A 27,153-nucleotide genomic window follows, 5' to 3' on the forward strand; every position below is an offset into this window, starting at 1 on the left:
TTTTGACTCAGGGTTGTTTATTTGTTTGGAGGTGAGCATTTACCAAGATCCTGCAGACATTGTTCAAAATCATAGCCCCCAAGTTGTATTCAAATGAAGCTGAATGGGCCCAAAAGCATGTATTTTGAAAACACTTCACATATGATTCTGATACACAAATGTGACCAATATTCAACCAGTACACTGACCAGAATCCCTTCTGGTCGGTTTGTGAAGGGGTCGTGATGGGTGACCAGTTTGACTCTGGCCCCAGTGCCCAGGCACTGCTCCTCCATCTCTGCGGGTGGGAGAATTGCTGACACAGCCTGGCAGGCCTAGAAAGCACGGCTGAGAGTAACTAGTCCAGGGACTCAAACTGTGTGGGGAGAAGCCAGGCTTGCAAGCGCATGCCTCGGAGAATGCGCATGGTAGAAGGGAAGAGCAGGAAAGATCTAAACATAGAACCCTGGCAGTCCAACCTCCTTCTCACAGAGCTGCTCTTTTTATCTGTTTTATAAACTCGAAATATGCATACAATTCTTTTTTGGAAAAAAATTTAAAGCATTCTAATTTTTTTTAAAAAACAAACATTTCAACCACTGATATGACACACTTCATTTCTAGGCAGGAGACTGAGGCCCAAAAAGTTGTGAGACATGCCCAGGATCACTCAGTGAGAGACTGACAGCCAAGATGAGGATTCCAGACTCTGGACTCTGTCCAGGGCCTATCTGCTCCAGCAGCCATGGCCTCAGCCACTCGACTCCACTGCTGAGGCCTCGGAGAGCTGCCATCATTGCACCCAGTGCTTCTCTGCAGGTGCAATAGCGCCTGCTCCTCTCAGGAGGTCCGTGCCTGGGATGGGACAGGATGCCCAAGCAGTGCCGGCAGCCCCTCATCGGAGGGTGGGCTTGGTCTTCACCAGCCCCCAGGCAGCCCAGTCTCCAGGCCATTGCTGCAGAGGTGGCGTCATTGTCTAGGAAACTTTCCTTTCCGCTGTACATTTTCCCTTCCTTAGAGCTGACACCCAGGCCCTATCTCAGGTGAGGAGATGTCTGGGGTACAGGACCGTTGAATTGTTTCTTGGAATACAATTCCCAGGCACATGTTTTCACAGAGAAGAAAGCGACAAGGAGAAGGCATCCAACAATCGCTGTGCTGGTTCTGAGAATGAGCCCTTATCTGCTCCGGCCCAGCTCTGGACCCAGGGGCTGGTGTCAGCCTCGCAGCTGGTCAACGGGGCAGCCAGGAAAAGTCCAAGACGGGGGAGGGAGAGTCTACCACCCAAAGGTCAAGATGCAAAAAGATAAACACTTATGAGAGAGCTGCAGCCTCAAAGCCCTGGGCTGCACCAGGCCGACGGACCACCGCAAAAAGACAAGGTTGGAAAATGTGAGCCCCATCCACACAGGGCTCCTGGTGCAGAGAGATTGCGCAATAAACTGGGGTCAGGTTAGAAATGTTGGCATAGAGTCTTCCTTCAAGGAACTCCCACTGCACTGAGCAGGATACTGTGTATGTTTGAAAAGCTAAGTGGTAATAAAATTCCAACAATAGTTCCAAGCAGGAAAAAAAAGAGGTGATACGAAGAGCAACATGGTCAGTGAATGGCCAGATAAACGGTAGAATCTATAAGAACTAGAAGAGTTCAGAGGGGAAATTCAGCAGGAAAGACGAGCAAGACTTGGCTGAAAATATCTCTCATTTGTTAAGCGCCTACTACCTGCCCAAGGTTGAGCGTTTCACTTCCAACAACTCCACGAGGTCTGTATAAATATCTCCACTTCATAGAGGGGAAGCGGAAACCCAGAGAGGCCAAACCATCTCCCACAGTCACTCAGCTGTGGAACCAGAGAGGGAACAAGGGTCTGCCTGGGCCCAGGCCACCTCTCGAGTGTCTTCAGCTCGGGACAACTAGAAGGATTTGGATAGAGGCAAAAGGAAGGAGAGATCATTCCAGGTGGCGGAAGGAACCTCTGAAATCAGAGGCAGGAAAGTCAAAAGCACACTCCAGTCCATCAATAGAGATGGATTTACTTAGGATGGAGGTTTCCGGAACAGGTAATATTGAGTGAGTACCTGCTATGCCAGGTGAAGTTCTAAGAATTTTACATGAATCATCTCATTTAACCTTCACAATAGCCCTGTGAGGTGTGGAGTATTATCATTCTCAATGTATGGATGAGAAAATAGAGACACAGAGAGGTTAAGTAACTTCCCCAAGATCACACAGTTGGTAAGTGGCAGAGGTAGGATTTGAACACAGTCTGTACTGAAAGTCCATGCTCTTAATCACCATGTTATACTTGCAGAAGTTTGTTGTGGACGAGCTGAAAAGGCTGCATTCGATGTGGGCATTGCCTCAAATGGCAGGTGTTTGCACTTGATCCTTCAGCAAAAAAAGAGAAATGGAATTATAATGAAATAATTGTTCTCAGAAAAACAAAACAAAGTGAAAGCAGAGAAGGTCTCCACAAGAACAAGTCCAGCCAGGAAAGAGGCAGCAGCGTCCTTGCCCTGAGAGTCCCATGCATCTTTCGCTTGCATTGCAATCACATGATCAAAGCAGAAGGGTTTTTCAGCTGTGGACGGGAAGATGGACCAGAAGGAAGGATGGAGAACCGATCTGCTGCTAGAGCCAGAAGCAAAGCGTGAAGTGATAAAGGATGGAGTGAGTGGAGGCTGCAGGGAGCCTGGAAAAGCAGAGGTGGACATGAGAACAACAGAGAAGAAAGAATAAAAAGGATCGGATGAATGATTTGGAAAAAGTAGTTGTAAGTGGTTGTGGCTGAGCTTCTGATCCACAAAATAGACTCACAGGTCCTCACAAGAGGAACGAGGCAGAAGGTCTGAAGCTGTCTCTGCCCCAGAAAGTCAAGGGCAGTCTGTCACTGTGTTTATGCCTGTCACTTCCGCATGCTTCTAGGAAAGGATTCACTAGTCCAGAAGGCCAGTCCAGCACCTTACTACAAGGAGAAGGACAGGACATGAGAGAAGCCCCAGAACCTCAGCCTCAAGAGCTTCCAGACCCGCCATGGAGAAATGCACACAAGGTTCCCTGGGCATCCACGGGAGGCATTGCCTATTACATATATATTACCATACATCATCATAGATATTACCTTTCTTGACTCCACCCATCCCACCAAAAAAAAGAGAGACTCTCAGAGCTACGGGAGTGTGGGGCAAAGAATGAGCACTTGTTTGAGGTGGGTTCTTTTCCAGGCAGTGTTCTGGGAGCTCCCCACGGCTCTCAGACAATCCTCACGCGGCCTAGGACACGGTTCTTATTCCCTGCAGACACTGCAGATGAGGAACTGAGCTCCGGAGTGATTAAATAACTTCTCATAGTCACACAACTAATAAGGAACAGGCTCAGGATTGGACCCGCCCTCTGCTCTTCACTAGAACGGGAGAGCAGGTGTAGTGTCACCGCTTCCCAGGTGAGGAAATCCTGGCCTTGAAACACCTGCAGGCAAACGGCGGAGCAAGGCCAGAATCCTGGGCTCACAGCTCAGGTCAGTGCTAGTTTTGCCTTTCACTGTTTTATTTGAGTACACTTGGCCTTTTCCCTCATAAGATGGTAAGTGCCTCAAGGAAAAGGGTGGATCTTTCCATCGTGACATCCTCATAGCGCCCAACACCAAGGATGGCCCCTGAAGACATGAAGGGTGTGCTGCTGGCTTATTGGATGAATTGACTGTAACAACTCATCTTTTGGATGCCAACATTTCACTTCTTCAATCCATCCTTCATGCTGCCTCTAGAGGTCCAGCGCTAAAGCGTTAGTGTTCTTCTTCAACAAATGCAGTTCTCCTCCTCTTTCAGGCACGGCTCAGAAGCCATCTTTCCCATGGAGCTTTCTGCATTCTCTCCGTGGTCATCCCCCTCTCTGCCTCTCCCATGCCGCTTGGCTGGTACCTCTGCTCTGTACTCATGGGTGTCTGCCCCATTACGATATCGTTCCTTGAAAAGCTGTCATAGCCATTTTTATGTTTTTGTTTTTGTTTTTGTCTTTTTGCTGAGGAAGACTGGCCCTGAGCTAACATCCGTGCCCATCTTCCTCTACTTTAAATATAGGACACCTACCAACCACAGCATGGTTTGTCACGCCGTGCCATGTCCGCACCCGGGATCTGAATCGGCGAACCCCAGGCCACTGAAGCAGAACATGCGCACTTAACCACTGCGCCACCGGGCCAGCCCCATATCTTTGTATTCTTAATAAGTGTTGATGAGTGAACACAGAAAGGAATGCATGTGTGGATGGATGGATTAGCCAATGAATAAATAAATATGTAGAGGGAAGAGAGGATGGAAAGATGAAGTATTGGGTTGCAAGGCTTAAGCAGTTGTACAGTGGAAAAGGCACTGCAATCCACATCAGAGGCTCCAAATTCTACACAGAGTTTTACTTCTGACTTGCTGCGTGATCTAGGAAAAGTTGCCACCCCTCTCTTGGCCTCTTTTCACTCCTGCTTTAAAAAGAAGGGTTTAAAAAGACTAGAATTGCTGCAGCTCCCCGTTCTCCAACTCTGTGAATGAAAAGTTGTCCCTTGGACGAACCCATTAACGGATATAATGCACCTCCACCCTTGAAAACAGCGATTCTCCTCAAGCAGCATCTTATCTGAAGCCACCCCTCTCTGCCTCATCCCCACCAAGAGCATTGCTATCTCATATGGGACCTGCTGGAGGTATTTGTGAACAAAAGCAAGTGTTTTATCTGGCCACCGTCTCATGCACCATTCTTCCCCTGGAAAACGTGAATGGATTTGCAGAATATGTGGCCTCTGATAGTTGTCCCATCCCAGGAATGGCTAGAAAGGCAGCCTCAGCTTTCTTAGAAAGGTTGAGCAATTTCATGCTGCTATCAGAGCTGACATGGAGGCAACTCCTGGCCCCGGACCCTTTGGCTAAGTTCAACTTCAGGTCAAGTCAGGGGCCCCCAGCAGCTCAGGGGCACAGGATCCACAAGGAAGAAATTCCAGGACGTTGCCAGAAGCTAACAACAGTTCCCAGCTGTTCCCAGCTGCCTTCTGCCATTGAAGTTGTTTGGAGCGGGGGTCTTCACACACAGGCAGCAGAAGGAGGGGTCAAACGAACGGCTGTGCCTCCGGGCTGGGGTGGAGGACGGGCCTGCAGGAACAGAAGTCTCTTTGTTGTTGGCAGCTCCTGCACATGGCCCCGAGACCCTTGGCAGAGACCTCCCTCTCCCTGGACCCCTCGGGGACCTTGACATCAGTTGTATTGATGCATTATGCTTGTGTACTGATGAAAACCTCTGCTTCCAGCTTGCCTGGGGCCGGGAGCCTTAGTCTGTGAGTGCTTTTAAAGCACAAGCTGTGAGACTCTTGTTAAAAGGTAGTTCTAGAACTGAACTTCCTCGAGTGGAATCAAAATGACACCTGCCTTAGAAAGAACTTTGCTCGGAATGTCCCCACCCCCGTCCCCCTCTTTGGCCAGCTCCTACTCATCTTTCAGGTCTTTCCTGTGATGTCCCCACCTCAGAGATGTGCACCATCTCTGTGCACCATCCGAAAAAGACCAACTCATGCCCCTTCTCCCAAGACAGTCATCCATTTTCCCTGGTTTTTTTCCTTCTTGGAACTCAACTGGTACTTGTGCACGTGTGCAATGATTATGCCCCTCACTAGAACTGCAATTTCATGAAGACAGAGGCCGTGTTGGGTTTTGTCATCACCATCAATCGAGAACCCACGCATTACGTGGTACACAGTAAGTGATCAACAAAGAGTTGTTGAAAAGAATGAATAGAATCGATTACTCCATGTGGAAGAGTATTATCTTCAGAATCCTAGAAGAGAAACCCTTGTCTTTATTAAAAGCTGTAAAGCCCTGAATACATGGTATCTTAACTGTTTCTTTATTTTTATGTAAAAGAAACATGAAGATGAAGCAGGCAGTCGTATGCCCTCAAGGAGTTCGCAGGCTCCTGGGGAAGCAGACGTGTTATTTGCAGATTAGCAACACTGCGTTCTCATTAAATCCTCGTGTGTAGGGTAAGCATTGTGATCCACAAGGGGCTCTGAGGCTCAGAGACACCCAGTTCTTTGCCCAAACCACAGAGCTCATGGGCATCAGAGCTGGATCCCAGGTCTCCGGAACCCCAGCACGGAGGGTTTCTACTCCCTGTCTTCCTGCCCTTCTTGACTAGGACTGCTTGTTTCATTTTCCCACTTATGAAAGCAGGTGGGCCCTGTGTTCTGGCAACCCATGCTATTTGCCAGGAGTGACTCCAGTAGGCCCAGGAGGTGGTCTTGCTTCTGGGCCCTGTTCCCCTGCTGTCTGTTCCAAGCTGGGTATTGGGTCCATTGGAGAAAGAAGCTTGGGCACCAGCTGCAAGCGACCGCTCTTATCCTGCTGAGCTGGCTTTCTCATCTTGCTTGCTCAGGGAATGTTAGATGGTTTGTGCTGAAGAAGCTTCCTTTGAATGCCAGCAATCATGGAGGATGTATGCCATTAGCAAATGACTGTTGGGTCTACTCTGCTTGGCGATGTCCAAAGATACATTCTGACTTAGAAACCGCTCCCTCCAGAGCCATGTCAGTGAGTCCTTTGCCAGCGTGTTTCCCACACTGGAAGCACAAGGTTGTGGACTCACACAAAACCGACTCTGCCACCAACTGTGTTATTTTGGGCAAGTAACTCAAATTCTTTGAACTTCACCTTCCTAATATGAAAAATAGATTCTTATGGTTGTTGTGAAGACTAAATAAGACAAATCACACAATACCTTTGGCACTTAAGAGGTGTTCATTCTATGATAGCTCTCACCTTCAATCCCTCTGGCTTTCATTTTTTTTTTTTTTTTTTTGCTGAAGAAAATTCGTCCTGAGCTGACATCTGTTGCCAATCTTCCTCTATTTTGTAAGTGGGCTGCTGCCATAGCATGGCCACTGACCAGTGTAGGTCCACACCCTGGAACCAAACCTGGGCCGCCAAAGCAGAGTGCACTGAACTTAACCACTAGGCCACTGGGGCTGGCCCCTGTCTGGCTTTTAAACCTTTGTTCTCCTCCCCTATTTCCTATTCTAAGCCTTGTTTGGTCTTTATCTCATTCTAATACTTTCTGACAGTTCCTCATGTCATCAAGGTCCTTTAGATTCTGACCATCTCTTCTGGGGAGTATTCCCCTCTCCCAACAGTCAGCCTGCAGGAGATCCCCAAAAGAAAGACCAATTCACTTCTCCTGAGAGAGTCAAGGCCACTGCATAGAGGAGGTCATTTCGAACTAATTCTTGACAATAGAGTGGATGGTTACAGGCGGAAGAACGTGCGAGGGCCCACAGAGCGTGGAGTAGTTGGAGCGTCCCCATCAGTGACACTTGGAGCTGGGCCAGGGCAGTAGAGGAAGATGAGACTGACAAGTTTCAGGGCGCCATTGAGGAAGCACTGGATGTTACCCAGGAGCCTTTGAATGCCATCCTGTGGCTCTTGGAGGGTTTTAAACATGGGCGTGAAATGAGCCCATCTGTGCTTCAGCTGCAGCCCATGCTGGCAGTGGAGAGAATGGACAGGAGAGAAGAGAAACTAGAGACTAAGAGACTGGTTGGGTTTTCGAGGTGAACACAGGCAACATACGGTAGGGGCCCAGAACAGGGCAAAAGGCAATGAGAGTCCAGAAGAGAAGATGGATCAAGAGACACGCCTAGAACACAGCACAGGGGGTCTGACCACCGGTTCATGCAGAAGGCGATGGGAAGAGAGCATAAAGGTGCCTGTGAGGTTTCCAGCTTGGGAGCCCAGGACTCCAGTGTCACCATTAACAGAGATTTGCGATGCAAGAGAGACACACTCATAGTAGGAAGAGAAAATGAGTTAGTCCACGACAGGCAGTGTTGGAGCTACTATGGGACATCAGGTGATGTCCAAAGGTGTCCCATCAAATGGATCTGGAATGGAACCTAGATATTTGGATTGGAGGTAGAGTTTGGGGCCATTTGGCACGAAGATGATTAACAGAATTTATGGGAGTGGATGAGAGCACCATGGGATAGAGCCCCTAGTAAAAAAAAAAAAAAAAAAAAAAAGGCTGACACACCAGCATTTCAGAAGCATTTAGAGAAGGAGAAGCCAGGCAAAGAGAACAGGAAGGAATGGGCAGAAATGCAGGATAACTAGGAAAGGCTGAGACGGTGTGGTGAGGGCAAAAACAGAGAGAAAGCAGCTACCTGGTGTTTACAGCAATTTACACATATGCTAAAGCTCACAGCATGTATGCCAAAGTCAGTCAGTTTTGCTATACGATAATTTATAAAACAAAATCAATGAAATACAATAAGAAAAAAAATCACTTAGATCCCACCTACAAAAGGAGGGAACCACTGTTAACATTTTGGCGCGTTTCCTTCTAGTCTTTTTTTTCCTTAGGCATGTTTTGAAATGGAATTGTAGATGCAGTTAACAAGGACCAAAGTAATCTTTCCTAATTTACATCACATTGTTTTAAAATTCCATGTGTTAAATAAATAAAGTGGTGCCAACACAGGAAAGGGAGGAAGGAAAGGAGGGAAGAGGAGGGGGATGGAGGGAGGAAGGATGGAGGGAGGGAGAGCCCACAGATACTGTTGAACCCAGCAGAGGGGAAAGACAGTATAAGCCTGAGAAGAGGATATGGTTTCTTTCAAATTCATTTTAAATCCTACCTAAAGCTTAGAAGTATATGTCCTTTTAGAAAGCTCTCCCTCCATTTTTCAAAGAAGGAAAAGAAAAACAACTTGCTTATTTTTTTCTGCAAAAGGAGGGGCGGCCACTCAACTCGTGGGCCAAAACTCCTCTTGCATGTGGCAACATCGCCATCTGCTGGACATGGGTGATATCACCTTGGAGCGCAAGCTTCTAAGAAGAGCCAGACCCTAACCAGCCCTGCCTCCCCCGTGAAATACTCTACCACCCCCAGCGCCACCAAGAATTAAGCATCAAACATATCACCAGGGAATATAGGAGTCTGAACCCATTGAATGTAAGGGGCACTGGACGTGCATTAAGCCTTGTTGTGTCAAGAAGGCAAGTTGGTGTGTGAGGAGCCCTGGTACAGAACTGAGGAGCCCCCAAGGCCGAGGCGCAGCCTTGCCATTAGCCTGGAGAGACTCAGGTCCCCCAAACAAGACTGGGCTTTGCCACCAAGCAAAGGGATCACATCCCAGCAATGTTCCTACTAGTAACTAAGTTGATGGTTTTGCCTCCAACTGCCTGTCTCCTTTCCCAATTGCTTAACAAGTTCTAGACTTACAGTAATAAGAGGATGTGATTAATTAGCATCTTCAAACTTTGTATCTTCCCAGAGAGTATCTGCATAATAAAAAAAAGTGAGGCTGGGCAAAGACATCATGGAAGACAAGGGTTCCTCTCACACCCCACTGGGAGACGTCATTGGGAGTGAGAGAATTTCCCTTACCCACCGTGTATGACCCCCGCTATGAGACCACTGATCTGCTTACGCACAAGACCAAGCCCTGTGGTTCTGCCACATTTGAGCCGTTGATTGTAGCTCGAAGATGGGACATGTTTGACTCTCTCTTCACGTAGATCACCCACTGAGATCTCAGGCGACACATGAGGCTGGGAGATTCTCAAACTGAAAATGAGCTTAGACCCCAAACTCCTGGCCTTGGTTTCATGTAAGCACTGAGACTAATATGATTCTTGGGACCAAACTGCAGCCAAGGAAACAGATGTGGGCCTAACAGCTGCCTCGAGCAAAGAGGGGAGGGCAGGGGAGAGGCAGCCTTGCCGTGCCAGCAGCTGGCAAAGGCCAGGATGGGAGAGAGAAGAGATCGAGGGACCCCACTGCCCACTGATATATGGGTCAGGTCTCAAACCCATAGAGCACGTCGACGGTCATGACCATGACCTCGTCCTCGGGGAGCTGTATACTAGAACTAACCAGAATGCTCAGATGAATGAAACTTCCCATGCAAGAGAAAAAGTTATTTTCCTGCTAACTGGCAACATAAGCAAAAATGCCAGTTGGTTTAATTCTTGGGATTGATATTCCATCTCTCCAGCACGCCTAAATCTCCTTCTCTCACTTACTGCCTCCACTCAGAAAAATTATCAAGCCACTGGCTTTTGGTGTCTTATGCTTTCATTAATAAATCATCTTGGTTTCACGCCTACCATGGTCCAGGCTCCATAGGGACACACACAGCAGATACAGCTGTCAGTAAAACAGACTCAGCCTCTGTCCTCCTGGAGCCCACAGCCCTGGGAGGCAGCTTCACGGTGAGAGGCACGGGTCCTGGGGTCAGACAGCCGGGTACTCGTCTGTCACTTCCTAGTAGAGTGATCTAAGGCAGGTTGCTTAACCTCTCTGTGCTGTTATTTGCCTCCTCTGAGAAATGCAGATAATAGTACCAACTTCCTAGGCTGGTGAATATGAAGTGAGGTTGTAGTAAAGAGCTTAAAGCTCTGCCAGATGCATGGTTAGCATTTAATAAATGTAAGCAGTCATTATCATGTGGCAAGTCCTAAAGGTCTTCATTCTAAAGGCATCACTGTGCTGAACAGTGCAGAATGCAGGTTTTAAAAGGGGAGGAGATTACCCCAAGAAGCTCTGACTTAAAACGTTACTTGATATTGTGTTAGGCTGAATAACGGCCCCAAAGATGTCCAGGTCCTCATGCCTGGGAGCTGTAACTTTATATGGCAGAAGACATTGAAGATGAGACTCAGTCACGGATCTTGAGATGAGGAGAGGAGCCTGGGTCATCCCAAGGTCGTCACAAGGGTCTTTATAAGAGGGAGGCGGGAGGGTCAGAGTCACCGAGTCGCAGACAGAAGGCGGTGTGAGGATGGAAGCAGAGGGAGAACAGATGATATGATAAGATTCCTTGGCCATCAAGGAATGTGAGCAGCCTGTAGATGCTGGAAAAACTAAGGAAGCCTCCAGAAGGAATGGTAGTCTGCAAACACACTGATTTTAGACACTTAAGACTCATTTCAGACTTCTGGCCTCCAGAACTATAAGAGAATAAGTTAATGTTGTTATTAGCCACTAAGTCTGTGGCAATTTTTCACAGTAACAATAGAAAACTAATACAGATTTTAATAACAACATAAGCTTATTTCCTTATAATAGAACCCTTGTGAAAGACAGCATAATAGAGTAAAAAGAACACTGGGCCTGGGATTTGAGTCCTGCCTCTATACATGACTGTGTGTCTTTGGATAAGTTACTTAACCTCTCTGAGCTTTGATGTTCCATCTCTAAAATAAAGATAAACATAATTATTTCAAGGGTTGGTTGTAAAAGTACACAGTAGGCATTCAACAGTTGTATCACTCTTTCCTTTAAAGATACAGTCCCCCCTACTTCCTCCCTCCCTCCAAAGAGCTGATTATTTGAAGCTCCAGCTTATCTGAGTTTTGATTAAAGGTGTTCACTCATACACAGGCCACTGTCCACTTCTAAGTACTTGACTTCTCGTTGGTGGATCTGGACAACCTAGATAGCATGTGTTAGCCAGAGATAATATTTTGGCTTCTGTTACTAGGGGCTGCTGATAACCTGAGCTCCACCCAGCCATGCTCCACACCCCTACTCTTGAGAGTCAGAGACCCCCAGCTGAGAAGGTGTCCTCGGCTCTAGGCTACCTTGTCATCAGCGCACCAATTCACCACCACCTCCCCCTCTTCTGGAATGCTAGAGAAGTAAGATCACCTGCCTTCTTTCACCTACCCATTGGAAATACCACTGTTACTATTATTGCTGTCAATAATAACAACGGCTAGCATATGTTGACGGCCAGAGCTGCGCTAGGGACTTTGTATAAGACCACAGGGGTTTTTCAACCCTCTCCATCTTTTCCTGGGAGGATGTCTTGATAAGAAGAAGAAAAATGTAACAGCATCGTGGAATTATGCAATAAGACGTGGTCAATATGAGCAAACAAAAAAGTACGTCTTGGAGATGTTTCACTGTTGGACAAGGGCATCTCCTCCCCACTGCGCCCGCCCCCCACCCAGCTCCATCTCTGCCCCCACCTCTAGTCGCACAAAAGGGACTGACATGAGCTGAGGCATCCATTCCACCCTCAACACTGCCAGAGAACAAGATAGAACCTGTGGAATCAGAGCGTGAACTTGTGTCGGGGAGTGAGGCGAAGCCGGAGGGATGTGTGCACGTGGGGACAAGGGGGGACGAAGGAAAGAGGGATGTCAGGAGGAGGGACTCGTGGACATCCCAGTCAGACTGAGACTGAGACGGAAAGCTCCCTCTTGCTCCTTAGGTGGTTGTCGAACAGTGTGCTTTTCATCCCGGTGATAAAGTGCACCTTCCGTCTCTCCCAAGGTTATAGACAAAGCTATGCACACACAGCTTTTCATTTAATCGTCACAAGAAGCTGTCGAGATGGTTATGTTGTTCCCATGATGTAGACGAGGGGTGGATGCCCAGGGATCAACACGTCCAAGGTACCTGCTGGTCAAAGCCAGGATCTAAGCCATGGTCACCAGAGGCCCATGCTCTTTCCAGGCATCACCCCACCGCTGCTGCTGGCCCCTGCTTCCCCTCCCCCACCATGGCGGCATCCAGAGCCAACAGCATTTCCAGGGCCTCTTCCAACAAAGCCCCAAGTCCTGGGTGGTCTAGAAACCTTGAAGCGAGCATTGAGTTTTATCCCAGAACAAATGAAGAACAGGAAGTGAAGGGTCCTTTCCAAGCTGGAAACAGCTGGGCCCAGCTGAGGGGCAGGATAAAGTCACCTCTCTGAATAGCGCCATCCTTCAAGGGGAGCCGGGTCTGCTGCGGGGTCTTGGAAGGAGGCCAGGGATGCTTGCCGAGAGCGGGCACTGCAGTCTGCACGAGCTTGGGGAAGGGGTGGCAAAAGACATGGGACAGCTGCTGAAGGGAGCCGGCTCTGAGCCCCGAGGACTGCAGAGATGCCCCTGGAGCTCTGGGCACAGCCAGAAATCAGGCCAATACGCAGACACTCGGGTCCTCCCTGCACGCACGTGGAGGATGAGCTGTCCCGGAGCACCCACTCTGTGTGGCAGGCACTGTGCTGCGTGCCTTCAGAGATGCTGACAAGTGCTGACAAGCAGAGGGCTCCTCAGGGTCAAAAGCCCTTGGGTTCCCAGCCTGCAGTGGGCCTGAAACCTCCTCCACTTCGGACTCTGCTTGAGTTCAACTTCAGTCCTGTCCTGGGCCTGTTTCTTGAAGCTGAGCTGGACCACAAGGCCCTAAAGAGAGCTACTTGGTGCTACTCCTCCTGGGTTCACATCTGGTTCTGAATCTTCAGTGTACACGAGAAGCACTGATGCCACAGGTCCCGTGAGGAGGATGCTGGCAGGTCTAACAAGCATCCCCAGGTGGCTTTTTTAGGTAGATCGTTCCCAGACCACACTCTGAAAGTATTGCTCCTTTTCTAGGCCACGGCCTCAAAGCCTCCTTTTTTAGACCAACGCTAGCATGGGGTGCTAATGCCAGGACATCTGGGCCAGCTTCCAGCATCTTCATTTCAGCAGCCTAGTGGTACCGCCAGCATGCACTGGTTCGGCTTTTGAACCTCATGAGGCCCCTGACTGAGACCATGTGCCCCGTGTTCCACCAGCTGAGCTGAGCCCACAGCCCCTCTGCCGGCAGGAGCACCTTCTCTTAAATTTGTCTTGCCTGATGGAGTCTTCTTTTCAGCTGTCTGGACCCCCAGGTTCTCTTCTTCCCTCGATGACTCAAGTCTCTCTTCCCCAGGCTGAGTGCCCTTTCTCGACCCCACACCAGCCCTTCCTGATCCAGCCTTGACCCCAAAGAGCTTTACCTTCTGAGCTCGCTCCTCACCCACCAAGGCTCCTCAGCAGGGGAGACAGTCCTGAAGGCTCCCCAAGTCCCGGGTATCACAAAAATAGATGATCTGGCAGGAAGGAGAAATAGAGCAAATCAGTTCTTTCCAGGGTTTGCAAAGGAAGGAGGCCCAAGAGCAGGAGAAAACCATAGGGAATCATGGAAGTCTGACCTGGAAACCCACATTAGCCCCTGGAAGGGGGACATTCCTTTGAAGTTCCCCGTCTCAGCTTCAAGTCGTGTATGAATTGTGCATTTTACGCCATCATAGAGCTATGTTGCTTTGAGCATATAATTAGTGTTTTAAATCAGTTATAACTAAGAGGTGGGGAGAATGAAGAAATCCCTCTCGTGATTAACCTGTGCCTTTGTCTACTATGTGACTCAATTTTAGAGGTTAGGTTTTAATACCCCAAGATGATACACAGATTCTCTACTCCATTTTTCAGAGATGCCCAGAAAGAAGGAGGTGAGATGAATTTGGTTGTAGGGGGAAGAGAGGCGAGGACGTAGAGCATGAACCGAGCCAGTGCCTCAAAGGCTGCATAACAGACTTGGGATTTAGAGGGAAAGGAAGTTACGGGAAGTGAGGAGGGTGACGTAGACAACATGAGCGGCCATCACTGATCCCGCTAACAGACGTGGATACAGTAGAATATGAGGGCGTTGTTGTTATTCACTGGGGATGAGCACAGAATAAGACAAGCGCAGCAATGAACTGACCATTCCCCCAAAGAAAATCATCATGCTCAGCCCCCTCAACGTACAGATGGGAAAATCCGAGGCCCAGAGAAAAGCGACCTGCCCAAAGACGCTGGCCGTCAGTGTAGAGCCAAGATGAGGTCCACCTGGTCCAGTGCCCCAGTCCTGTGCCCTGTCCCTGCCCCTGAGCATCTCCGCTTACAGTACCAGCTTCTCATTCATCATGAGGCTTCAAGGGCTTCTGTGATAGGCACGAAAGTGCAGCGCCTTGGCCCGTAATAAATCACCACGGCTAATGATCTTCTTGCTCCCCATGACCAACTGCAGACAGCCTTGTGCTCACTCACTCATGCAATGAAACAGCTGAGGCCACTGCCTGCCCTGGGGGGAGGGTGGGAACCAGAGAGGGAGGGAAGCTGGACTGCTTTTCCTTTCTCCTCTCCCTTGCCTCCCTCCTTCTTTCCTTCCTTCTTCATTCCTCCCTTGCCTCTGTTGCTTCTTCCTGCTTTCCTCCCTCCTTCTTCCTGGCATCACACGAACAGGGCACTATAAAACAATTTCTGCGTTCAACCTCAATTCTGCCACCTCCATCACTGCGAATGTCCCCCTAATAGAGTCACTTTAAGGTTCTGAGGGTCTTATGCAGGGCGGCACTTGGAGGGCAGCCTTGGTCATTATCTCCTGTCCGCACAGGGGACTACAAAGATGCCCGTGTCCCTGTCCCCAAGCGCGTCGGGCTGGACAGCTCTCTGCTGCTTCTGGTCCAGGCTGCGGCCTTGGGAATCCCTTGCCAGCTGCCCTCAGTCCCGTCTCCCATGACAACCACCCAGCTCTCCCTTGCACGGCTCTTGCCGCCTCCCCGGTCACCTGGATTTTCACTTCTCTGGAGCCTACAGACTGCTCTCCGCTCCCCCAACCAGGGAGAATTGCGTCCTGGCCTTGGGGGCTAAGTAAGGGTCTTTCTTTGCTTGTCTTAGACGTTCTGTCCACACAGAACATCTGCAAGACATTCTTGAAACACTCCTTCTCCTAAGGACACAGGCCTAAGCTGTTCACCTCTCTATGCCTCCATTTCCTCTTCTATAAAATAATAGTACCTACCTGTAGGATTGTTGAGAGGATTAAATGAGTTAGTATACGTAACGTTTTTTTAGAACATTGGCTGCCATATAGAAAATATCATATAAACAATTATTATTATTATCAATGGTGTGCTGCAGCTGCCCCCCCCCAAAAAAAATCAGTGATTCCTTAGGCTGCATCAATGAGAATACAATATGCAGAATGGTGGAGGTGATAGTACTTACATAAACCCCACTGATCAGATGATCAGACTACACATGGTATATCTCAATTTCAGGGGGAATATTTTAAGAGAAATTTAGATAAGGTGAAGGATATTCAGAGAAGATGGATCCAAATGATGTAGAAACTTAATACCTTCTGATATGAAAGGGGCTGAAGCCTGGAGATGGTTCATCTGAAGCAGAGAAGCCCAGAGGAGTAAAGTGGTGGCATAGAGGGGAGGGGGCATAAGAATCATCCTCAGAAACATGAAAGGGTTATTTTGTCATCATCTTCGTGTCCCCAGCTCCTGGTAGGATGCATGGCACTTGGGTCATGCTCAATAAAGATTAGCTAATGGTTGAAAAGGCAACTGGGTAATGAATCAATCAATCAATGCATTCATATGGATAACATCTGAACAGCCCTCACAGGCAGAGACCTACTATGAGAAATTACAGGGAAATAAAATAGCAATTAACAGAAAGAAATGTTAAGGATAATTTTTACAGAGAGTCAGGGAGTTTCTTTGCCCTTAGGAGGATTTCTGTGTACTCTGTTCAGGGCAATGAGCAGGATGGTGATGCTTCTGGATGACAAACTTAAGTACAGAGGAACTGAATTGGACGCAAACAGACATTTCTAGATTTTATATTTCTTGGACTCATAAAAAGTTTCACCACCAAAAAAATCACAGGACTGACAGATGGTTGCCAACTCTTTGACAAGAATGGATATTAAGACAATCATCTAGTTTTGTAGTCATTCTAGGGGGAAGAAAAGCACATTTTAACGAGAAGGAAGAACATGATCTCAGAATAAAGGAGATCCTTTAAATTCATGAACTTAGCTTTCTGGAACCTCAGTCTATTTTCCCCATTCTTCTGGGACCCACTGAAAACATCCAGTTTGATGGTCCGTGCCTGGGAAATGCTGGACACAATGACATACAAGTCTTTTCTTTGCCTGAGTGTGTGTGGTTCCTGGTCCAAAAGTGGAGCCAGGCATTCAGTAGGTGCTCAATATATATTTGCGGAAGGAACAACTAAATCACATGCAGTCATTTGATATCAGGCAGCATTCCCCACCCCAAGATAGAAACCTCGTCTAGATAGACACAGAAGTAGGACAACTTACAACACGCCCAAAAAGTGCCTGGAGGAAAAAAGTCGATCAAAACTCCTGTGGACAGAGGAGAGCCCACACTGCTCTGCTCTGGCTGAATTTGGAGAAGCTGTATTCTCTCTAACCCCATTATTCCCCCACATCAATGATAACTCTCCTCTTCCTATAGGATTCAGCAGTTAATATGGGGCTTTCATGTTCATTATACCACTTGTTCATTCATCAAACATTTATGGAGCGCTCGCTATGGACAAGGCACTGTGCTAGCTTCTGGGAAACAGAGCAAAATAAGGCAGCCTCTCATCCAATCTGTCCTTGCCTTCCTCCCCCAGACACAGTGGTTCCCTGCCCTGTGCTCCCATGACATCGCTACTTGTGCTTCCCCTCACGAGACTATAAACTCCTACAGAGCAGAGATGGCATCTGTTCATCTCTGGATGCCCAGTACCTGGAAGGGTGACATGATCAGGGAATGCAAAGAACCACAGCAAGCTTGGCCATCTTCTCAACATTGCTGAAGAAATGCCCAGAGAAGTCCTGTGCAGTTCAGGTTAGGCATCTCAAAATATTTGGCTGGATAAGCCCTGAATGCAGGGATGGCTATATAACTTGCAAGGCCCTGTGCAAAATGGAAATACAGGGCCACCTGTTCAAAAAGCAGGAAAAAAGTGCCCTTAGACAAACTAAAATAGAAAGCTTTTTCCTTTCTTTCATGGCCTCTCTTTCCATTAGTCATGTTTTATTTTATTTGCTATTTAATGTCATTCTAAGGAAAGAGTTTTTAAATTTTAAGTCATTAGCATGAATTGTACTGTTCCTCTTCATATTATGCGATGCCAGTTTTAAATGCACATAGGAGAGCATTTAACTCACGTGCAGAATTGCCAAAGTTACACCGTTCGAATTTAGCGGTTCGTATTTCGTTCTTATCAGAATGGTGGAAACAGCACGAAAATAACGTGGCTGTTTTTATGTCACTTCTTGATACACACGTATTCTACCTATATCTCCCATTGGTTTGCTGATGACAAGGAAGGACTTAATGGAGGTGAACTCTGGGTCACCCACCCTTGCCTTTTGTTCTATGCCATCATGACATGATGTCACGTCCATCGGAATTCAGCACCCACGGCGCACCGCCAGCTCTACGCCTACTGGAGCAGTGAGGCACTGTGGACACGTGTACTGCACATGCTCCATTGTCCCGTTGGCCTCCTCTTACAAAACACAAGTTCAAAGATAAAATTATTAAGAATTTCAAGACTATGGCAACAGAACTTTAAACCAAGCACGGGCCTTTTCAAGCATGGGATTCTGTGTGACAGCACGGGTCACATGGTCATGAAGCCAGCTCTGTCTAGATGGGACTAAGAGTTTATAGCCAAGGAAACAGTCCCTGAAGCCTGAGTGAGGCCCTGGCTGGAGCATCAGCTGCTCCAGAAGAGCCCAGAGTCCCACAGACCCGGGTGAGTTTGGCCAGTTAGGCCTGGGTGAAAAGGGGATGTTGGTTGCTTCTGGGAGCTTCCTTCGCAAGGAGAAAATCGCTCCAGGGCCTGCAGAGAGAAGGGCAGGTGATGGAGTGAGATGCAAGAGAAGGCAGATGCAATCCTCCAAGCCCAGCCTCACAGTAACCTCCCTGAACCTGAAAAGGGGAAAATGGCCAAGACAACACTCCCATGCTCACCAGGACTCAGCGCCCCAGGCAATCGCTGCCCTAGCCATAAAGGGTGTCTTCCATACATGTTGGTGAGAGATACCATAGGAACAGAAACGGGAGAGCACTGGAGTTACAGCGGTCCAGCCAGTAGGCACTGGTGGGTTTCCTCCTACGACACGGCCCTTATCCAAGCATTGCCAGATGGGAATTTGGAGTACCATCCTTAATCAACAGCACTTAAAATGGTGCTCTTCAGATCCAGGAGAACTGTTGGCTTTCTCACTGGTATGCCACCTGGACGTGAAAACCATTCCCACTCCAGGCAGGTCCGTGTCACCAGCTGGCGGACTGTCCTTAGCTAGTTACCTCTGTGGGCCTCAATTTCCTCATCTGAAAACAGAGGTAATAACACCTGCTCCACAAAGATGTTAGGAGGTTAAATGAGGTAACACATGTAGAGAGAAAAGAAAGGAGGATGGAGGGAGGAGGGAGTCCCCATGTTTTCCTTACACCTCCCCTCATTTTGCTTATTCTAGTCCCGCTGTCCAGAGAGAATCCAAGAAGACCTCGCACAAGTCTTACCCCATCCACAGGGCTTCTATCTCCAGCTCTCAGTGAACTTGTCCTGCTAATGTTGAAGAATAATGTCTTTCTATCCCACACGTTGGAGCAATTAGTTGCATTCAGCTTGCTGAGTGCTACTGTGAAAACGGATAAATAGCACTGGGTGAGATGCTAAACTCAGCCACAGCAGTGTTCGTCTGTTTTAATATGACAGTTCCCAGCACAAAGCCTGACACAGAGACACACAGTAGATGGAATTCTGATGGTGCCCAGCTTCAAACTCAACAGTTTCCCTTTGCTCTCAAAAAAAAAAAACAAAACTCCTGGCATGGCCTGCTAAGGATCTGTATGATCTTGCCGCTTCTTAATTCTCCAATCTCATCTCTTGATGTTCTCTCCTTCTATTGTTTCTTTACAAATGCACTAGCCTGTTTTTAAAATGTCTCCTCAAAAATGTCAATCACTTTCCCAAAAGAGGGCTTTGCATATGCTGTTCCCTCTGTCTGGACTGCCTTTTCCCCACTTTGGCACAGCCATCTCTTTCTCATTATGGAGATCTCAGCTTAATTATGGTGGTCTTTGATCACCTAATCTAAGGCGGTCTCTCAAGTTTCCATGATGGTGGGAACTGTCTTTGTTGTTCATCTCTGGGTACCAGCATCTAGCACAGTACATGACACACAGTTGGTAATTAATAAGTATTTGTTAAATGAATGAATGCATGAATGATAAATGAAGTAAATATTTTTTTTCTTCTCCCCATGCATGTAATTCTTTTCTGGGTGTTTTGCAAATGCAAATCATGTCTCCCATTAGAATGCAGAAAGGGTAAGCATTATAGATTTCTCTTGTAACCAGCCCAGTATGCAATACAGTACAGTACTTGTATACAACACTCAAAAAATGTTTGACGAATGAATGAATGAATCATTGAATGAGTAAGCAATTGGGCACTTACCCCAAACTGGCTGGACTGAACTGAATTAAGCAGACCTGCATGTGTAGAGGAAGTGCCACATCCTCGCGACAGCAAACATGTGTTCTGCATTTGTCACTGAGGCTTTCTTGGGCTCAGCTCCCTCTATAGCCGTCACCCATCAGCCTGCTAATGGATCATAAAGGAAAGGGAATCGGGGTCCTGGGCTTTCTCAGAGTCATCAGCTCAAAGCCCTTTTAATGTGAGTTCCTGACTCGACTGGGTGTGGAGAGAAGAGAAAAGGTGATGGATGGCCCAAATACTAGGAAACTCAGATACCTGACTTTGTTCTTATCTTGGGAAGAATGCAGCAGCCTGAAAGAGTCGGCAGCAGGCACACCGAGTCGTGATGAACTCAGAAACTCAAGAATGTCCCTTGATAAATGTTTGCTGTGTAAATGAATGAATGCTTCTGTTGCTTATTACCTTTTAAGTGAATAGGTCAAAGGTTGGTATTAACCCAAGGCTCATGGGGTAAGATATTCTTTGTGACCTGGCAGGAATTATTACCAAGGGCAGACTGGGCCAGCCAGTTCACATGGCTAATGAAGACAGGGTCACAGGTTTGAGGCCCCCCTGGAGACTAGTTATCTGCAGGCAGCGGAAAAATCTGCTTCACAGCCATACTCCATGTGCTAATGCTGGGCAACGATCTTGCAATTTCATGCATTCGTCCAAGAGGTAGGAGGGTACCTTATGGATGGCTTAGCTGAAACCCTCCATCAGAGGAAAGCAAACACATTCTTGTTTACATTTGCACAGGACATCTTAAGGACGATGACGATGACAGCTGGCATCTATTGAGCAGTCGCTCTGTGCCAGGCGGTGTGCTGAGCTCTTTGCATGCATTTTCTCATGTAATCCTTGTGGGCAGGTATAATCATTCCACTTTCCAAATGAGAAAACAAAAGCTTAAAGAGGTTAACAAGATGCCTTCACATCTACTCTTAATCATGTCATCTAACGGAATCCAGTGCAACCCTGTGAGATAAATTTCCTTCTCTTTCTTTTACAGATGAGAAAACCGATGGAGGAAGAGATTTGCTGACTTGCTCAGGATCACCCAGCTGGGAAGTGCAGAGCCTGATCCCAGATGCAGATGCAGGTGTGCCCAAAGCCAATTACATTCTCTTAACCAAGATACCAGAGACATTGTTTTTTCTTGACAAGCAGTTAATAATATGGTCTTCAGGAATCCAAAGGTGACTAGCTCAAAATCACTGTAAGCAAGGTACTTGACTGTTACAAAGAATTGCCACCTAAGGCATTACCCAGGTTAATCTCACAGGTTTCAAGGCTGAGAAAGAGGACAGTGATGTGTAGAGGAAGAAATGGGCCTTAGAGTGAGAGGGCCTTTTGGCAAGTGCCAACTGCACCATTTACTGTGTATTGCTGGGCAAGTAACTCAGCGTCTCTAGGCCTGGTTAGGTGCTGTCTAAATGCTCTCGGTGCATAACAACCACCTGAAGTAAGCGTGAGTGGTCCTGCTCCGTGGATGAGAAAATTGAGCCACAAAAAGGCGAAGCAGCTTATCCAAGGTCCCAATTAGAAAGTAGCAGAGTGGGAATTTCAATCAGGTACTCCAGCTGTAGTGCCTGCGCTCTGAACACAGGAATAATAATGATCATAAAGCCTATGTCCTAGGTTTTGGGGATCTGATGCACATAAAATGCATTGCAAAGTGTCTGGCCTGTACTACTTGGTCAATATGTGGTACATTTTTATCATTAAATAAATTTCCCACCTCTAGAGTTTCATTCTCATTTTTCAGTTAGTGCTAAGGAATATCCTGATTAGCTGCAGCTGGATGATACAGATGGTCCAGGACGGTCCAGGATTTGAAAGTCAACATTTTGCGCGTGGTTTGAGCTGCAAGTCCATCTAGCCCAAGAGGCTGACTCGGTGTAGGGCATATTCACTGATGATGGGTGCTAGTTCAGGTTTGCCACCATCCATGAGAGACAGAGCACAGCAACAAGAAACCGGGAGCAACTTATACTCTGAAGGATGCGTCTGCATCTAGGAGGTCTGCCTTCAACCAGCAAGACCTGAATCATTGGGCAGGGGCTCAGGGACAAGGCTACAAGCTCCGGGGAGATCTTACTAGGGCAAGGCAGGGCGGGGAAGTATCTACATTATGAAAACAAGGACTTGAGCACAGAGAGGAAGGAAGGGGTAGGTGGCTCGTGTCAGGATAAAGTTTCATCCTAGTTGCCTGATCACTAGGGAAAAGATGGAGGTCACAGCAGGAGAGACCTGACATTTCACTTCATTCAATTCATCCAGAGTTTTGTAAAACTCTCTCACCTTGGGACAGCGGGGTTCCTGAGAGCTTGGCATGGTGGGATTCATAGACAAGGCTGAGAGGTTCCAGCTGGCAGCAAAAGATGCTTAGCAAGGCTGGGAACCAGGTGGGCCTAACATATTCAGGCTGCAGTTGGATGAGCACTTGTCAGGAATGTCAGGGTAAGGATTCTTGCATTTGGTGAAGGGTTGGACCAGATGACCTCTAATATACCTTCCAACTCTGCAATCCCAGGATTGCAGCAGGCTCACTCCCTCATCCCCCCCCCATCCCCTCCTGGATCCTCATGAGGCATCTTTGGGCTAAACCGAGGCATCTTAGGACTGCTTACATGAGAACACTTTTGTCCCAAATATGGAGACAGCACCATTCTCCGAAATCCGACACTGACAGAGATGTCTCGAGAACCATCTCCCTATAAAGTCAATGCTCCTCCTGAGAGCTATGATTCCACAGTCATGCATTTGTTCTCAGAGGTGCTGTGATGGCCGTGGGGAAGCAGGAGCCCCAAGAGTGGCGCCGAGTCCCTCGAGGAGCAGGGATGGGATGGTCCTGCCATCAATGGAGCTTTGTGGCTTCAGTGGAAAGGGAGGAACGCCCTGTCTCAGGAATGCAACCTCCAGAGGCTGAAGACAGCCTCTCTTTGCCATTATGAAACCCCAAACACTCTGGGTGTGGTGGGTCTTTTAAAAGCGTATTCTGCTGCCACTGAGGAGCCTTGGAAATGTGGAGAGCGTACCACCCAAGCCATTAAATGCCCAGACAGCTCAGGACAGAGACAAGAACAAGGAGCCAATGAGTTTGGGGCAGAGTGTCTCAAAGAAATAAACATGCGGTGAAGGTATTTCCATAGCCAGTAAATACTGTCTTTCAGGGGCTTCAGAAGGAGACCAAACAGCCTGCCTCCGCCATCCTCCGATAAAAGAGTGACACTGTGTATCTAAGGAGCGAGCAGCCAGGCACAGAAGCCAGATTTGCCAGCCACCCTTTAATTTATAGGCCGTAAATGATGGAGCCCATGATCTATTGCCCCTGACTCGGGGGGGATTTATTCTGGCTAAGAGCACACACAGAGACCACTGATATAAGTAATGGCCTTGGGTGGAAAAAGGTCGGGTTCTCACTAAATGCTAAGTAAAGATGTTTGGAACAGACAGTTATATTACTAAGGGATGGTTCCAAACACATCACAGGAAGCAGCTCACACTGCCCATCCCAGCTGAGGTCAAGCTGAAAGGGAGGGAGAGCTGGGATGCTGCAACTGGGAGAGACAGCCTGCAGCAGCTGGCACCCAGTCTTGATCTCTAATGACCTCTACACTGCACATCTTTTCAAGGCGTCCTCCTATCCCCTGCTTTGTCCCCATCAAAACCTTCTCTCAGATAAAGTTGGTGCCGCTCCTTCACTTAAGCTGCCCGATCAAAGTGCCAAGAGGGCCTAGACCTCGTCTGTTCCATGATCACTGAGACAGTGCTCATCGCAGAAGAGAGGCTTAATAAATCTTTATTCAACGGAGAGACAGAAACAGTCTGTTTCTGTTCATTCTTTCACTCATCCATCCAGCCATCAACCAGTATTTCCCAAAGGACATGACTTGTTACAAAGACAACATATTTCGCGATTGGTGCCTGGCCAGCAAGAAAGAATTTAATAATCTTCTATCTTCACTCTATATATATATATATATTTTACTGTTGTCATCTATATATAGCCAGTGATATTGATTTTCCATTCATGGTAGTGATATAAAATTTTTTTGTTCGGATTTTTTCACATGAAAGAAGAAAGTCAGTTTAAATGAAAATATTCAATTATTATAGCCCAGGTTTTACAAGAATATGGCAAAAACCTTAAAGGAGGTTCAGGAATGTCTAAACCTTGCCAAAACACCACATTCAATAGACATTTATTGATTAGAGACAGTTCTAGACTTAGTAAACTCCATGGCAACAGGCATCTATAAGGTAAGTTACATTTTTCCAAAATTCCTCTTTGTACACTTATTGAAGTTTTCTGTCTTTTTTTTTTCACTCATATTGTTTGTCATGGTAAAATTCTATTATTGGTTGATTTTTTTAAATCAGTCACTATTAAGGACTGGATTGTGTCCCCCTCCACAACATCAATATTCACATGGTGAAGCCCTAACCCCCAGTACCTCAGATTATAACTTATGTGGAGATAAGCCCTTTAAAGAAGTTGAAATGAGTCTGTTAGGGTGGGCCCTAACCCAATCAGATTGTGTCCATATAAGAAGAGGATATTTGGACACTCACGGAGACACCAGGGATGTGCGTGTGCAAAGGAAAAGACCACGTGAGGACACAGCAAGATGGCGGCCAAAGACAGAGGCCTCCAGAGAAATCAAACCTGTCAGCACCCTGATCTTGGACTTCCAGCCTCCAGACCTGTGAGAGAATAAACTTCTGTTGTTTAAGTCACCCAGTCTGTGCTACTTTGTTATGGCAGCCGATGCAAATTAATATGGTCACTACACTCTGCATTTTATCTATGTTGATCATGATGTACCATGGAGAACTGGCAGAAATCCAGGACTGTGGACCCGTGACCAGCATGTGAGCAGACAGATGTTGAGCTCTAATTGGTTAATGTCACTCACAATGCTCCAAAAGTCAGTTCCTGAGGCACATTCACAAGAGTGGAGGTTTTGAAAATGCGCATCTTCCTATAAAGTCATGGTATCTTATTTTATAATCTATATAGTACCAAATTATTTCTTAGTCCTGAGCAAAATATCTGACAATTCTGTTTCCATGGATTCTGTGAATAAAATTTCAAATTTTCTCCCAAAAAATAAATAAATAAAAGTAGCTTAAAATTCTTGCATTTTGGGACCACATCATCCATGCAAACAGCACTTTGCATTCACAGGTGGCGATGGAGTGCTCTGCATCCTCTGGTTAGAAAATGAGTCCATCATAGCAGATTAAGGTCTTTGCCCACATCCTTAAACAGTTGCATAGTTCACCTCATGAAAAGGACACTGATGAATAACATACAGCCCCTGCCTCGTGGAACTTTTTATCTAGTTAACAGGAAAAGATAAGTAAAACCTTCCAGTGCCAGCCAAGATGGAGAACGCTGAGCACAGACCAGCTCTTCCAGTGATTATGACTAAAAACTCTGCAAAATAAAAGCTGCTTGAGCCAAAAGGAGAAATAGAAACGTTGGCAGTTATAGTCTGAGATTTCAAGACCCATCTTTCACTAATTGATAGAACAGTATGGCTACAGAAGACTTGAACAATGCTATCAACCAACTAGACGCAAAGGACATTTATAGAACACACCGCCCAATATCAGCATGATACACATTCTTTCCAAGGGGACGTGGGACACTTACTGAGATAGATTATATTCTGCACCATAAAATAACTGACTACATTTAAAAGAATTCAAGTCACGCAAAATGTGTTCTCTGACCACAGTGCATTATATAACTTCTCTGAGATGTGGCGTTCACATCTGCAAATGGGAATAATAATCTCTACCCTTTAGAGAGTTCCTGTGAAGTTCAGAAACAGTAACATGTAAAAGAAGGTCAACATAAAAGGCACTCAGCAGTGTCACTAGTATAATGCACTCAGGAGAGCAAAGTTAGTGAGTTGGCAGGAGCCAGAATGGAAGCCCGAGTTTGCCAACTGTCAAAGTCTGTGCTTCTCCCAGGATACAAAACAGACACCCTCATGGGGTTGTGGTGAGAACAAATAAGAGAGTGCTCATGACCCACTCTACAGGCGAAAACCACAAATCCACATGCACAGATCAATCACTATTATCATTGTCAACATCTGAGATTATGAATATGAGTATTTACACTGTTCTGATACCAGGACATACCGCATCCATTTCTTTTTTTGCCTGAATTCTTGTTTAATAAAGTACATTTTAAAAGCCAAAAACTTCATTGTTTCCTGAGTACCGAGATAAATATTCACCCCCGTACGCACTTATCATACATAGCATACATATATCACATATGACTACACTTATAAGAAGAATTACAAACACATAAAAAATTAATGCTATTCTGTACTTTTATATACACATGCTTTATTACATGTTATTGAACATATGCACAAATATTATATACATTTGCAACAATGTCACCTCAAACACACACAAACACACAGTCCGTTACAGGCTTATAATAATAATGCCAGCTTATATTCATATACTAACCTACAGTTTACAAAGCAATTTTGGACACATTGTTTCATTTTAGGTTCTCAATTGTCTTACAACATAGTCAGGCTAGAAATCATCAGAGCAAAGCAAAGTGAGGAAAGCCCGGATTCTAGAGTCAGGGAAATTTGGTTTCAAATTCCCGCTGAGTCTTTTACAGACGCAAACTCCTAGACATGCTGATAGCAAAACGTGCTGAATGCAGCAGGAAACTGAAACAGATCCTAGGAAGCCCACACTCAGGTGCATGTGAGGGACGGGCAGGGAAGACTGCCTGGATGAGGTGCCATCTGAACTGTCTTAAAGAATGACTGATAAGAGTAATGGATCCCAGGGGATCAGGAACACACACACACACACACACACACACACACACACACACAAACACAAAAACATTGGGACGAGAAATACCTTCATTGGTTCCTCTTCCTCCTCTCGAGTCCTAACCTGAGTCCTCTCCATGGGTCTACCCACAACCCATCTTTCTTACACACGTGCTATGGACTGAATCATGTCCCTGCAAAATCCACGTATTGAAGCCCTAACACCAAT

General features: G+C 46.8%; 1 long non-coding RNA gene across 1 annotated transcript; it reads right to left on the reverse strand.

The window, feature by feature from the left end:
- On the reverse strand, positions 1–27,153 carry LOC138915461 (uncharacterized). The gene is made up of 3 exons (XR_011421431.1): positions 27,013–27,153; positions 13,761–13,853; positions 1–5,118 (listed from the first exon to the last, which is right to left on the reverse strand). It is a non-coding gene; the product is annotated as an uncharacterized lncRNA (long non-coding RNA).

This window comes from Equus caballus, chromosome 9 (genome assembly GCF_041296265.1).
Source record: "Equus caballus isolate H_3958 breed thoroughbred chromosome 9, TB-T2T, whole genome shotgun sequence".
Lineage (NCBI taxonomy): Eukaryota > Metazoa > Chordata > Mammalia > Perissodactyla > Equidae > Equus > Equus caballus.